This window comes from Giraffa tippelskirchi, chromosome 12 (assembly GCF_054371585.1).
Source record: "Giraffa tippelskirchi isolate mGirTip1 chromosome 12, T2T-mGirTip1v1.2.pri, whole genome shotgun sequence".
Taxonomy (NCBI): Eukaryota; Metazoa; Chordata; class Mammalia; order Artiodactyla; family Giraffidae; genus Giraffa; species Giraffa tippelskirchi.
The window spans coordinates 40,529,105-40,543,054 of NC_137286.1; the positions used below are offsets into that span (position 1 = coordinate 40,529,105).

A 13,950-nucleotide genomic window follows, 5' to 3' on the forward strand; every position below is an offset into this window, starting at 1 on the left:
ATTGTAAAGCAATTATCCTCCAATTAAGAATAAAGAAAGAATGCTGAGGTTTGGAATATGGCCTTGGAGTGTGTGACAATGTGTGACTATAGGTCGAGTGAGGACCTGGTTAAGGTTCTGGGGAAGCCATTCACTGAAAAAAAGGCACTTGACTGAGTAATGGCATTTACAAAATGAGCCTGCAGTGCCTGATCAAACACTGAGCTTTAGGAAGGAATCTCAGACAGGTTATTCTTCTTTAAAATTACTCATCTAGTGAGAGAAAGCAAAACCTAAGCATAATGTTAATTAAATCCGGGGGAAAAAAATCACAAAATTTAACATTCCTTTGGTTTCATATTCAGTGCAAAGGAATCTTTCTAACAAATTCATCCCTGTAATCAAATGATTTCTATATCTATAAACTTAGATGTGAGATTTGTGATTTCGAGTGAAAGAGAAATGTTGGAGAGTTGAGAGGAATGGTTGTCTTCTTTGTGAATCTGATGTAGAATGACAGAGGGAACTAATTTCTAGATGGATCTGGAGGAAACTGGCCAAAGACAATCATAGATCTACATGCAAGAGTATGCATATCAAACTCCATGTGAGAACTGTGTGCTGTGAGTAGCATCAATGTTTTCTATGGGGCTGCTGCAGATCAGAGTGGTAAAATTATCCATTCATAAACAGATATAATAAGACTTTGTCAGAATCTCTGCAGTTAGAGTCCAGGCTCAAGCTGTGGGAGGAATCAGCAGGCAGAAGAGGGTGGGGTCCTATATTTTGTATCTCCTATTCAGACAACCCTCTCTGCCCTGCCCAAGCTCCGCTGTCCAACCAAGAGAGACTAGAGAACCGTTAGACCCAAAGAAGTTGGAGTTAACTCAGCTTGGCAGTAGCAGAAACCCTATGACAACTCTTGTCTTGATAGAACAGTGGTTGCTAGGACACTCAGCTTCAGAGATTGCATTGCTCTAGGCAAGTCCAGTCCTCAGACCTTTGGACTAAAAACAGTGTCTTTGGACTTCCCTGGTGGTCCAGTGGTTAAGAATCTGCCTTGGAATGCAAGGGACACCAGTTCGATCCCTTGTCTGGGAAAATCCTACATGCCACGGAGCAAGGAAGCCTGTGTGCCACAACTACTGATCCTGTGTTCTAGAGCCTCTGAACCACATATTGAGCCCATGTACTACAGCTACTGAAGCCTACACACCTAGAGCCCATGCTCTTCTGCTACAAGAAAAGCCACAGCAATGAGAAGTCTGTGCACTGAAACTTGAGCATAGCCCCTGCTTGCCCCAACTAGAGAAAGCCAGTCTGCAGCAACAAAGACCCACCACAATCAAGTAAATATATAGACATATATTATATATATCTATATATAAATCTTATAATTATAAATATTACATTTATCTATATATAAATATATAGAAATCAATATTTTAAACATAAATAAAGACAATGTCTTTGCCTTTAGTTCAGTGTCTTATCATCCCACTGACCTACCCAACCTTATCCAGCAGGCCTTTGAATTTTAGAATAAATGCATAACCACCACTGGCCTGCCCAGAAGACGTGAGACTGTAGCTCTCTGGTTCTATCACTGGATACTGATCCTTGCCTAGTTTCTCCATCTGGAAGATCCAGAGAACAGGAACAGCCAGTATCCCAAGTATGCTGAAAGATTTAGATTAAGGCAACCCACATGCAATATGATTAAAGAGCACTGTGGAAATGTCAAATGCTATAAATATGGATAATATAATGATAACTGAGAGGCAGCTTGGTTAATTGAAGCCAGTCCCCAGAGCTCCCCTGTAATTATGGTATGATTGTGTCTGGTATGCCCTGAAGCATGGCAAAGACATCTTATGCAAACAGGCAAGTCAAATAATTTGCATGCCACTAATTTCTGAGATACAGCTTAAACCCAGGAGACCATGAGATGCATTCTTAAGAGTCTTGATACGTCAAGAGAATTTCTTGACCTGAGCACTGTGTCTTGTCTTTACAGCATGTGAACTTATCACCAATTGGCAGTTCTAAGAGAGACTGGAGGGAATTCCCTGATGGTCCAGTGGTTAGGACGCTGCAACCAAAAAAAAAAAAAGAGAGAGAGAGAGGCTAGATCCTCTACAGTTCTTTAGGTCTCTGAAAATCTATGTGAGTGAAAATGCTAGGAAAAGATTTTCCCCAACCTGAATAGAAGAGAAAGAAAAATGAAGAGCCAGGGATATACACTTTAAAGGTCCATCATTTCTCCATCAATAACTGGGACACCAATGTTTATAATAATGATATCAACTTTTGTTGAAATACTAATAGACATCCCCATTATCCATTTAACTCTTGATGTTTGCCATGTCCCCCAAGAAGGCAATTATGTTCTTAATTTGGCAGACTAAAACCTCCAGAGCAGTGAATCCATATAGATTTATTTATTAAAAAAAACAAAAAGGTTGGGACTTCCCTGGTGATCCAGTGGTTAACAATCTGTGCTTCTACTGCAAGGGCACAGGTTTGATCCCTGGGAGGGTTCTCACATGCTGGCATGGTGCAAAAATAAATAATTAATACAAATTTTAAAAATTAAAGCAAAAAATGTTGTGGAATGAGGGGGCTTCCCTAGCAGTCCAGTGGTTAAGAATCTGCCTTGCGATTCAGGGGACGTGGGTTTGATCCCTGGTCAGGGAACTAAGATCCCACATGCTGTGGAGCAACTAAGCCCATGTGCCACAACTAGCGAGCCTGTGTGGTACAACTACTGAGCCCACATGCTCCAGAACTCACGCACCACAACTAGCGGGTCCATGTGCCACAAGGAAAGATCCCCCTTGCTGTAACTAAGACCTGATGTGTTCAAATAAATAATAAAATATTAAAAAAAAAATGTTGTGGAATGAGTATAAATAGAATTAATATTAAAATAGGTACCTACTTGAGATTTCCCTGGTAGTCCAGTGGTTAAGAATCTGCCCTCCAACGTAAGGGTCCCAGGTTTAATTCCTAGTGAGGAAACTAAGATCCCACATGGTAGGGGGTGGGGAACCGAACTTGAGTGCTCTGAAGCCTGTGTGCCAAAGTTAGAGAGGTGTATTCCAACTAAAGTTCCCCCATGCTGCAACTAAGACTCAACACGGCCAAAATAGAATTAAAAAAAAAAAAGGTATCTACTGTGCAGTCTGCTTCCAATTCTCTTTCACAGACATAGGCAAATGCATACTTTCATTTTGAGAGCTTCTTTCTCTCTGGATAATCTTGAACACTAGTCCACTGCTCACCTCACCACTGCTCACTGCTCTTCCCCTTGCCTTCCAAACATCTCCATCTGATTGATTCATAGAGCCTTTCCAGTCAACGTGTCCACAACTGAGCTCAGCTTTCTCCCCTGCCCCCATTCCACTGAGCCAGCACTCCTCTTTTATTCTCAACACTGTGAATGGCACTGCCAAGAAGCCAGAGCCAGAAACTTTGATATTTTCTTCGATTCCTTCTTCTTTTTCACTTTCTATTTGTAATTGACCTGGGTATTGCCAGTTCTAATTTCTCACTAGCCTTGAGTGTATCCCCACCTTAACCCAGGCTATAATCCTTTCTTGCCTAGATTACCATCTCAGCTTCTAGCCTCTGCCTCATTGCTTGTCCCACATAAAATTTGATCATGTCATATCCCTGCTTTGAATCCTTTGGTGATATCCCCTTGACCTGAGTTCAGTTCAGTTTAGTAGCTCAGTCATGTCCGACTCTTTGCAACCCCAAGGACTACAGCATGCCAGGTTTCTCTGTCCATCACCAACTCCTGAAGCCTACTCAAACTCATGTCCATTGCATCAGTGATGCCATCCAACCATCTCATCCTCTGTTGTCCCCTTCTCCTCCCGCCTTCAATCTTTCGCAGCATCAGGGTCTTTTCCGATGAGTCGGTTCTTCATATCAAGTGGCCAAAGTATTGGAATTTCAGCTTCAACATCAGTCCTTCCAATGAATATTCAGGACTGATTTCCTTTAGGATTGACTGGGTGGATCTCCTTGCTGTCTAAGGTACTCTCAAGAGTCTTCTCCAACACCACAGTTTAAAAGGATCAATTCTTCAGCACTCAGCTTTCTTTATAGTCCAACTCTCACATCCATACATGACTACTGGAAAAACCATAGCTTTGACTACACAGACCTTTTTTGTTAAAGTAATGTCTCTGCCTTTTAGGATGCTGTCTAGGCTGGAAGAAACACAAGCTGGAATCAAGATTGCCAGGAGAAATATCAATAACCTCAGAGATGCAGATGACACCACCCTTATGGCAGAAAGTGAAGAAGAACTAAAGAGCCTCTTGATGAAAGTGAAAGAGGAGAGTGAAAAAGTTGGCTGAAAGCTCAGTGTTCAGAAAACTAAGATCATGGCATCTGGTCCCATCACTTCATGGCAAATAGATGGGCAAACAGTGGAAACAGTGTCAGACTTTATTTTTTTGGGCTCCAAAATCACTGCTGATGGTGATTGCAGCCATGAAATTAAAAGACGCTTACTCCTTGGAAGGAAGGTTATGACCAACCTAGATAGCATATTTAAAAGCAGAGACATTACTTTGCCAACAAAGGTCTGCCTAGTCAAGGCTATGGTTTTTCCAGTGGTCATGTATGGATGTGAGAGTTGGACTATAAAGAAAGCTGAGCACTGCAGAATTGATGCTTTTGAACTGTGGTGTTGGAGAAGACTCTTGAGAGTCCCTTGGACTGCAAGGAGATCCAACCAGTCCATCCTAAAGGAGATCAGTCCAGGGTGTTCATTGGAAGGACTGATGTTGAAGCTGAAACTCCAATACTTTGGCCACCTGATGCAAAGAGCTGACTCATTTGAAAAGACCCTGATGCTGGGAAGGATTGGGGGCAGGAGGAGAAGGGGACGTCGGAGGATGAGATGGCTGGATGGCATCATTGACTCAATGGATGTGAGTTTGGGTAAACTCCAGGAGTTGGTGATGGACAGGGAGGCCTGGCATGCTGAAATTCATGGGGTTGCAAAGAGTCGGACGCAACTGAGCGACTGAACTGAACTGAACTGAACTGAACTGAATGGCCTAGTGGTTTTCCCTACTTTCTTCAATTTAAGTCTGAATTTAGCAATAAGGAGTTCATGATCTGAGCCACAGTCATCTTCCAGTCTTGTTTCAGCTGACTGTTTTAAAGCTTCTCCATCTTTGGCTGCAAAGAATATAATCAATCTGATTTCAGTATTGATCATCTGGTGATGTCCATGTGTAGAGTCTTCTCTTGTGTTGTTGGAAGAGGGTGATTGATATGACCAGTGCATTCTCTTGGCAAAACTTTGTTAGCCTTTGACCTGCTTCATTTTGTACTCCAGAGCCAAATTTGCCTCTTACCCCAGATATCTCTTGACTTCCTACTTTTGTATTCCAGTCCCCTATAATGAAAAGGACATCATTTTTGGGTGTTAGTTCTAGGAGGTCTTGTAGGTCTTAGTAAAACAGTTCAGCTTCAGCATTAGTGGTTGGGGTATAGACTTGGATTACTGTGATACTGAATGGTTTGCCTTGGAAGGCAACAGAGATCATTCTGTCATTTTTGACATTGCATCCAAGTACTGCATTTTGGACTCTTTTATTGACTATGATGGCTACTCCATTTCTTCTAAGGTGTTCTTGCCCACAGTAGTAGATATAATGGTCATCTGAGTTAAATTCACCCATTCCTGTCCATTTTAGTTCGCTGATTCCTAAAATGTCGATGTTCACTCTTGCCATCTCCTGTTTGACCACTTCCAATTTGCCTTGATTCATGGACCTAACATTCCAGGTTCCTATGCAATATTGCTCTTTACAGCATAGGACTTTCTTTCCATCACCCGTCACATCCACAACTGGGTGTTGTTTTTGCTTTGGCTCTCTCTCTTCATTCTTTTGAAAGTTATTTCTCCACTCTTCTCCAGTAGCATATTGGGCACCTACTGACCTGAGGAGATCATCTTTCAGTGTCACACCTTTTTGCCTTTTCACACTGTTCATGGGGTTCTCAAGGCAAGAATACTGAAACGGTTTGCCATTCCCTTCTCCACTGGACCACGTTTTGTCAGAACCCTCCACCATGACCTGTCTGTCTTGGGTGGCCCTACATGGCATGGCTCATAGTTTCATTGAGCTAGACAATGCTGTCGTCCATGTGATCAGTTTGGATAGTTTTCTGTGATTGTGATTTTCATTCTGTCTGCCCTCCTCTAGATAAGGATAAGAGGTTTATGGAAGCTTCCTGATGGGAGAGACTGACTGAGGGGGAGATTGGGTCTTGTTCTGATGGGTGGGACCATGCTCAGTAAATCTTTAATCCAATTTTCTGTTGATTGGTGGGGCTGAGTTCCTTCCCTGTTGCTTGACTTGAAGCCAAACTATGGTGGAGGTAATAAAGATAATGGCAACCTCCTTCAAAAGGTCCCAGGCACAACGGCAACACTCAGTGCCTCCGACTCTGAAGCAGGCTACTGCCGACCCACGCCTCTGCTGGAGACTCCTGGACACTCATGGGCATGTCTGGGTCAGTTTCTTGTGGGGTCACTGCTCCTTTCTCCTGGGTCCTGGTGCGCACAAAGTTTTGTTTATGCCCTCCAAGAGTCTGTTTCTTCAGTCCTGTGCAAGTTCTGGTGATTCTATGGTGGGCTTAATGGTGACTTCCTCCAAGAGGGCTTATGCTGTACCCAGGTCTGCTGCACCCAGAGCCCCTGTGGCAGGCCACTGCTGACCCGTACCTCCACAGGAGATACTCAGATACAGTTCTGGTTCAGTCTCTGTGAGTTGGGTGTGTGTTTTTTGCCCTTCCCAGGTCTAAGCAGCTCAGGTAACCAAGTGCTTGGCAAGTCCACTGTCACAGGGGGGCCGTGCGTCTTAATCACCTCCCTGGTCCCAGCTACTCGGTTTCCCGGGTGCACTGTGAGAGCACCATCTCAGGTGTGGAATCTCAGGAAGACGTGGTTAGCAGCTGGGAGCCTGCTCACAGTTGGGTGGAAGATGCCATCTCTGGGGCTGAGACTGTAGCAGCCCCTTGCCTTCCAGCTTGAGAGTAAGGTCTAAACTCCTTCATAGGGCCTCTGAGTTCTTTATCTTCTCTAATGTTGTCTCTAATCATGCCCTACCTCATGAGAATCTTCTCTCAATTCCTTAAATATGCTACCCTCTCTACCTTCAGCCCCACTAGCCTGAAACCTCCGAGAGGGCAGGAACCATGTTTGTCTCAAATATCATCGTATCCTCAGGCCCCGGTGCAGTTCCTGGCCCTCAGTCTGTGGTCATGCTCTGTGAGTCTGTAGCACTAGTCCCATTTCCCATATAAATGGTCATTTAAAAAGTGTATATGCTTTTGAATCTTCATATTCCTATCAGTCTATTCTTGCAAGGTTGCATTTATTATACTCTACTGTGATCCATATCGAGTCTTCCCAGGTGGCTAGTGGTAAAGAATCTGCCTATTAATGCTTTAGACGTTGGAGATTCAGGTTCAATCCCTGGGCTAGGAAGATCCCCTGGGGAAGGAAATATTAACCCACTCCAGTGTTTTTGCCTGGGAAATCCCATGGACAGAGGAACCTGGCAGCTAACAGTCCATGGGGTTGCAAGAGTTGGACACAACTTAGTGATTGTTGTTCCATTGCTAACTTATTTCCAACTCTTTGCAACCCCATGAACTGCAGCGCACCAGGCTTCCCTGTCCTTCACCATCTCCTGGAGTTTTCTCAGATTCATGTCCATTGAGTCAGTGATGCCATCCAATCATCTCATCCTCTGTTGCCCCCATCTCCTCCTGCCCACAATCTTGCCCAGCATCAGGGTCTCTTCCAATGAGTCAGCTCTTCGCATCACGTGGCCAAAATATTGGAGCTTCAGCTTCAACAACAGTCCTTCCAATGAATATTTAGAACTGATTTCCTTTAGAATTGACTAGCTTGATTTTCTTTCTGTCCAAGGGACTCTCAAGAGTCTTCTCCAATACCACATACAATTTTTCAATAATAGTTGCATGTAAATCACGTGGCTCTTTCTGTATATGTTGAACCTGTCTTCCACAGTAACTAGTTTCACAGGTTTTCCATGTTTTTGTCTCCCTCTTCTTCTTTTTTAAAATTATTATTGATTTATTTTTTTGGCCACACCGCAGAGCTTGCAGGATCTTAGTTCCTTGAGCCTTCTGCGGTGAAAGCATGGATTCCTAACCACGGGACCACCAGAAGCTCCATCTCCCTCTTCTTCTAAATTCAGTCAAAAGCCCTCTGATCTGGTCATACTGTCCCCGTGACATGCATAGCAACCTCACCCTCTTGAGGGGCATTATTTCCTAGTCAGGTGCAGTTTGCTTTGTCAAAGAAGGTCAGTGTTTGGCTTTGCTGTGATGTTGTTTAAAGACTCTGATAGTCAGACATTTTTCGTTTATGATGAACAAATTACTCTTGCTTTAATTTTCACCATTCTTTTTCTTTGAAATAGTCAATCTAGTAAGGGAGGGTTTTACATATGCACCCCAGTCCCCACCCCCCATATTCTTCCAACCAAGAGTAGAGATCTAGAAGGCCCATTCCTATTCTTCATGGCACCCAACCTGGGAGCCTAATTCTCACACACTTACAGAAGAACCCTAGTCATAGATGACTTAGAAACTCCACTTCAGTTCTGAAAGTGTGAGGAGAAAAAGTTTATTATGTCCTCTTGTGCAGTCTCTGTTAAAGGGATCATGAGTGCATCCAATTTTAAGCAACATATTGTAAGGAAAATAATGTGGAAGGTGTCTTATCATTTGCTGTGCCAAAATAAGGAGGAGAAATAGATTTTAAAAATACACCAATTTGTCCTGAGAATGTAGAGAGGAAAGCCTGAACAAATTCACTTTTTTTTTTTTTTTTTTTTAGCCATGCCGTGTGGCTTGTGGGATCTTAGCTCCCCAACCAGGGACTAATCCTGTGCCCCCAGAGACCTAATCGCTGGACCACCAGGGAGTCTTCTTCTGTCCCAGGACTGTCCTTGCCAGTCTCCAGCCCTGGATAAACACGAACACCTGTCTCATTCTTTGTCATGGGCTGCTGAACACTGCTGTGACTAACTATAGCACGTTAACGCAATCTCAACTGTGCCCTCAATGCCACTGGCGATTCTTCTTGTTCATTCCTTGTCGATGTCCTGTTCCCAGTCCGACCACACCCGGGTGCTACGTGCCATTTTGGAGCCACCTATCCAGATTGCTCCAGACAGGCTGAAGCACGCTCACAGCCTCACACCCTGCCTTCTGAAGAGTCCTTGAAAGAACGCTCGATATTGAGTCTGAAGAACAAATCACGAGGGCCAACCTGGGAAGTCTGATTGTACTTCCGGAAGTTTCAAGGGCTAGAATTTGGACTCTGCAGGCATGGATGGCAGAGAGCAGGATTCAGGGGTCATTCGAAGGGAGAACCACATCAGAGCTCTGGAAAAGCTGGATGGGTGGTGGTAGGATAGAGTGTCCTCTCACAGCATCTGATTATATCAAACTTAATCTTCAATAGTTGGCAGAATGGGAGTTTGGGGATCCCTTGTAATCAAGAGATTACTTACCTACTTTGTGTTGTAGCTTTCAAATTTATCAAGACATTTAATCATTATTTTAGGTACAGGGGAAACATTCATTGTGATTGCAACTGGGTTTCTGTGTGGGGGTCAGAGGATGCAAATGTGAAAAGGTCATCACTGAGCGGTGTTACAAGTGTCAAACTCCAAGGGTATGTAAGATAGCACCCAGAAGAATGAGCGCTGCTGGGGAAGGAAGGGAATATTTAGGAAAGGAGGTTGGTTTTAAGTTCAAAATTGTAGAATTCGGCCAATATGTTCATATAGAAGAAGTAGCATAGGCAGAAGTACAGAAGAATAAATATCTGACGTATAGACCCAAGTGGGTACAAATGGAAAGAAGCTTTAAAAATTTTGTTTTAACTGGGGACTTCCCTGTTGTTCCAGTGGTTAAGACTCTGAGCTTCCCCTGTAGGGTGCCTGCTTTCAATCCCTAGTTGAGGAACTAAGATCCCGCAAGCTGTGTGGCTCAGCCTTCCCCCAGAAAATTGATTTAAGACCAGATTTTGAGGGACTTTCCTGGCAGTCCAGTGGAAAGTGGTTAAGTGGTTAAGACTTCACCTTCCAATGCAGGCGGTGCCCGTTTGATTTCTGATGCAGAGAACTTGTGACCAAAGAAACAAAAACATAAAACAGAAGCAGTATTGTAACAAATTTAATAAAGACTTTTTTTTTTAAAGTATGTAAAACAGCAGATTTTGAATGGCCCTCACGCCTTAAGGTTGTCCTGCGCCTAGAGCCCATGCTCCCCAACAAGAGAAGGCGCCACAGTGAGAAAGCCAGGACTCCACATCAAAGAGGAGACCTTGCTCTCTGCCTGCACACCGCCACGACAACCCAGCACAGCCAGAAATAGATAAATGAATAAAAATAAAAATCTATGAATTCCACAAGCCAAAAATCTCCTTTTCTGCCTTAATGAGGAAGTGGGTTGCATTTCTGCCCCTGACAACCAAGTCTCCTAATTAAGACATGTCAGCATCACCCTGATGGTTAAAGCCCCATCAGCCAGTGTGTCTATGTCCTCTCCTATAAAAACAGCTTCCCTCCACCTCTGGTTGTCTAAAACCTTCAGCACAAAGGCCACCTCTTAATGACAGCCTCCCTAAGCCCAGGAGCAGGAAGTGACCACTCCCATCTCTGAATCACAGGACACTTTGTCTAAGCATTCTCATTCCATGACCCACATTCTCCTTTGTTCTGTGGCTACTTGGACGGGTGTATTAGCTTTCTGCTACAAACTGTAAGCCCCCTGAAAACAGGAACTATGTCAGTAGTTTTTTATTCTCCATCCCACTCTCCTACATCACTCACAGTGTAAATCCTCAGGAAGTCTGCTGATTGAGTGAGAAAAACAAAGTTTCATTTTGTTAAACAAAGGCTCATGTGTGTGTGCTAAGTTGCTTCAGTCGTGTCTGACTCTTTGTGGCCCCATGGACCGTAGCCCGCCAGGCTCCTCTCATGGGATTCTCCAGGCAAGAATACTGGAGTAAGGTTTGACAGAAAACAACAAAATTCTGTAAAGCAATTATCCTTCAATTAAAAACAAAGAACACTGGAGTGAGTTTCCATGCCCTCCTCCAGGGGTTTTCCCAACCCAGGGATCGAACCAGACACTCTTATGTCTGTCGCATTGGCAGGCAGATTCTTTACCACTAGCACCACCTGGGAAGCCCAAACAAAGGCTCAGTACCATTTAAAGCTTGAGAGAAAGGAATGGAAAGAGATTTAGGACTGTTTTTCCTGAGTCTTTTCAATTAAGTGTGTAAATAGATAGAGTTCATAACCATTCAGAAATGCAGTCACAATAAAATTGAGAAAATAGCATTACAGATATATAATAGTAATTTAATGAAAACATAAAGGCTACCAACTTGAAGTCACAATTCCTGCCATTATCAACAGCCCTCCATAATAAAAATGGATTGCTTTCTTTTATCTAAAAGCAGAATAGCATGTTTTATATAACTGCTTCTCAAACTTTAGGGTGTACTGGACTCACCTGGGGGATCCTATTATAAGGTGGATGCTGTTTCAACTTCCCAGCTGGCTCTGTGGCAAAGAATCAAACTGCAATGCAGGAGACTCAGGTTTGATCCCTGGGTTGGGAAGATCCCCTGGAGGAGGAAATAGCTACACACTCCAGTATTCTTGCCTGGAGAATCCCATGGACAAAGAAGTCTGGCGGGTTACAGTCCACAGGGTCTCAAAGAGTCAAACACAGCTTAGCACGTACACTCTGTTTCAGCAGGTCTGGCCAAGATTTGAAATGCTGTCTTCCTTCCTTCCTTTTTCTTCCTTTGTTCCTTTCTTTCTTACTGTCTTCTTTTATTCCTTTCTTTCTATTGAAGTATAGTTGATTTACAGTATAGTATTATTTCGGGTGTACAACATAGTTATTCAATACTCGTCACCATCCCGTGGACTACAGCCCGCCAGGTTCCTCTGTCCATGGAATTCTCCAGGCAAGAATACTGGAGTGAGTAGCCATTCCCTTCTCCAGCCCTTCCCTTCTTCCCAACTTAGGGATTGAACCCAGGTTTCCTACATCGCAGGTAGATTCTTTACTGTCTGAGACACCAGAGAAGCTCTTTTATTGATTATACTCCATTTAAATTTATTGTGAGATATTGGCTATAATCCATGTGCTGTACTGAGATGATGCATTTCTTTCTTTAAGATTAAAAAAAATTATTGTATTTTATTTATTACTGTTATTTTTGGCCACACCACACGGCATGTGGGATCTTAGTTCCCTGACCAGGAATCGAACCTGTGCCACTTGCAGTGGAAGCACAGAGTCCTGAAGCACCAGGGAAGTCCTGAGATGATGCATCAAGGCATGAGCTCACACCCACGGCGTCCTGAAGAAGGTTCTCTACTCCCAGCTGAGGGAGGAAGGAAAAACCGATGCTTGGGTCATGCATGAATCAATCAGCTCCGCATGTTGGTTCTAGCCCAAAACAGACTGCTGTTCCCACAGGGACACTCACGGGTGGTCCTGAAAACAGTACTAAAGGAAGACACAGCCTCTCAGTGGACATCTGGTCCTCAGATGGACATGGAGGGAGACGTAGCCTGACTTAATAAAATTGTCATCTTGAGGAAGAGAAAAGCAGATTTACTTAAAAAAAAAAAAAAAAAAGACTTGCCACAGAGTGTTGCCTGCCTGTTCCAGCTTGCTGTTATGACTTTTAAAGTGAACTAGTCAGGCTTCCCTGGTGGTCCAAAGGGTAAGAATCTGCCTGCCAATTCTTGGAGGCACAGGTTCAATCCCTTGTCTGGGAAGATCCCACACGCTACAGGGCAACTAAGCTTGTGCACCATAACTACTGAAGCCCCCACCCATGCTCAGCAATAAAAGAAGCCACCACAATGAAAAGCCTAGGCACAGCAACTAGAGTAGCCCCTGATCGCCTCAACTAGAGAAAGCCTGAGCGCAGCAACAAAGACCTAGTGCAATCAAATAAATAAATAAACAAAATGGACCAGACATCCAGATTGTGAACTTTCCTCCAATGACATTCAGGGCATAAGGAGAAAGGACAAGGAAAACCATGAGGTGGACTCAACCAGGATGAGAGTTTTGCCAGGGAATGATGACAGAGGAAGAAAGGAACAAGGGAAGTGAAGATATTTTAAAGAATAGATTGTGATAAAGACCCACAAAGGTAGGAGGGAAGTAAAGGGATTTTGCAATTTTAATGGGGAAAAGAGGGAAGGGAATTGAGGGATTCAGGTCAAAGAATTATTAGATTGGGGTTTTATAGAAAGTAAGTTGAAAGGAGAGCAAGATGCTTGAAATGATTTCAGGAGTCCTAGGTCAGGAGGGTGATAATGGGAAGAGAAGGGCTGCACTGGGTTGGAGGTAAGAAGCTTAGATACTGGAGTCACCAAGGGCTAAGGCAGGAGAGAGGGTGGAGAGGAAGGCAGAAAGCCAAGGAGACTTCATGAATATGGGAGGAGTGATAGGGAAGACAGTGGGCAGGTCAGATTCTCAGATGGAATGAGATGGAAGGAGCTGGTGATGGGAGGGAAGGAGTGAGGGAGGAAGGAGAAATGCCTCATTAAGAGACAATGAGGCATTAAAAGATCAATAAAGACAATGATCTTTATTAAGATCAAATAAGAAATCTTTTTAGAAAATTTTTTTATTGAAGTATGGTTGATTTATAATGTTTTGTTAGTTTCAGGTGTACAGCAAAATGAATCAGTTATACATGTACATATATCCACTTTTTTTGGCCACACTGCATGGTATGTGGAACTTCTCTGACCAGGGATCGAACCCATGCCCACTGGAGTGAGAGTAAGGAGTCTCAACCATAAACAGACAATCAACATTGAAATCATGAGTGAAATATTTCACATTCTT

At 43.5% G+C, this 13,950-nt stretch overlaps 1 long non-coding RNA gene across 1 annotated transcript; it reads left to right on the forward strand.

Moving 5' to 3' along the window:
* Positions 1-968: 968 nt before the first annotated feature.
* Positions 969-12,274, forward strand: LOC145528420 (uncharacterized). The gene is made up of 3 exons (XR_014070394.1): positions 969-1,328; positions 4,187-4,928; positions 8,885-12,274. It is a non-coding gene; the product is annotated as an uncharacterized LOC145528420 (long non-coding RNA).
* Positions 12,275-13,950: the final 1,676 nt, after the last annotated feature.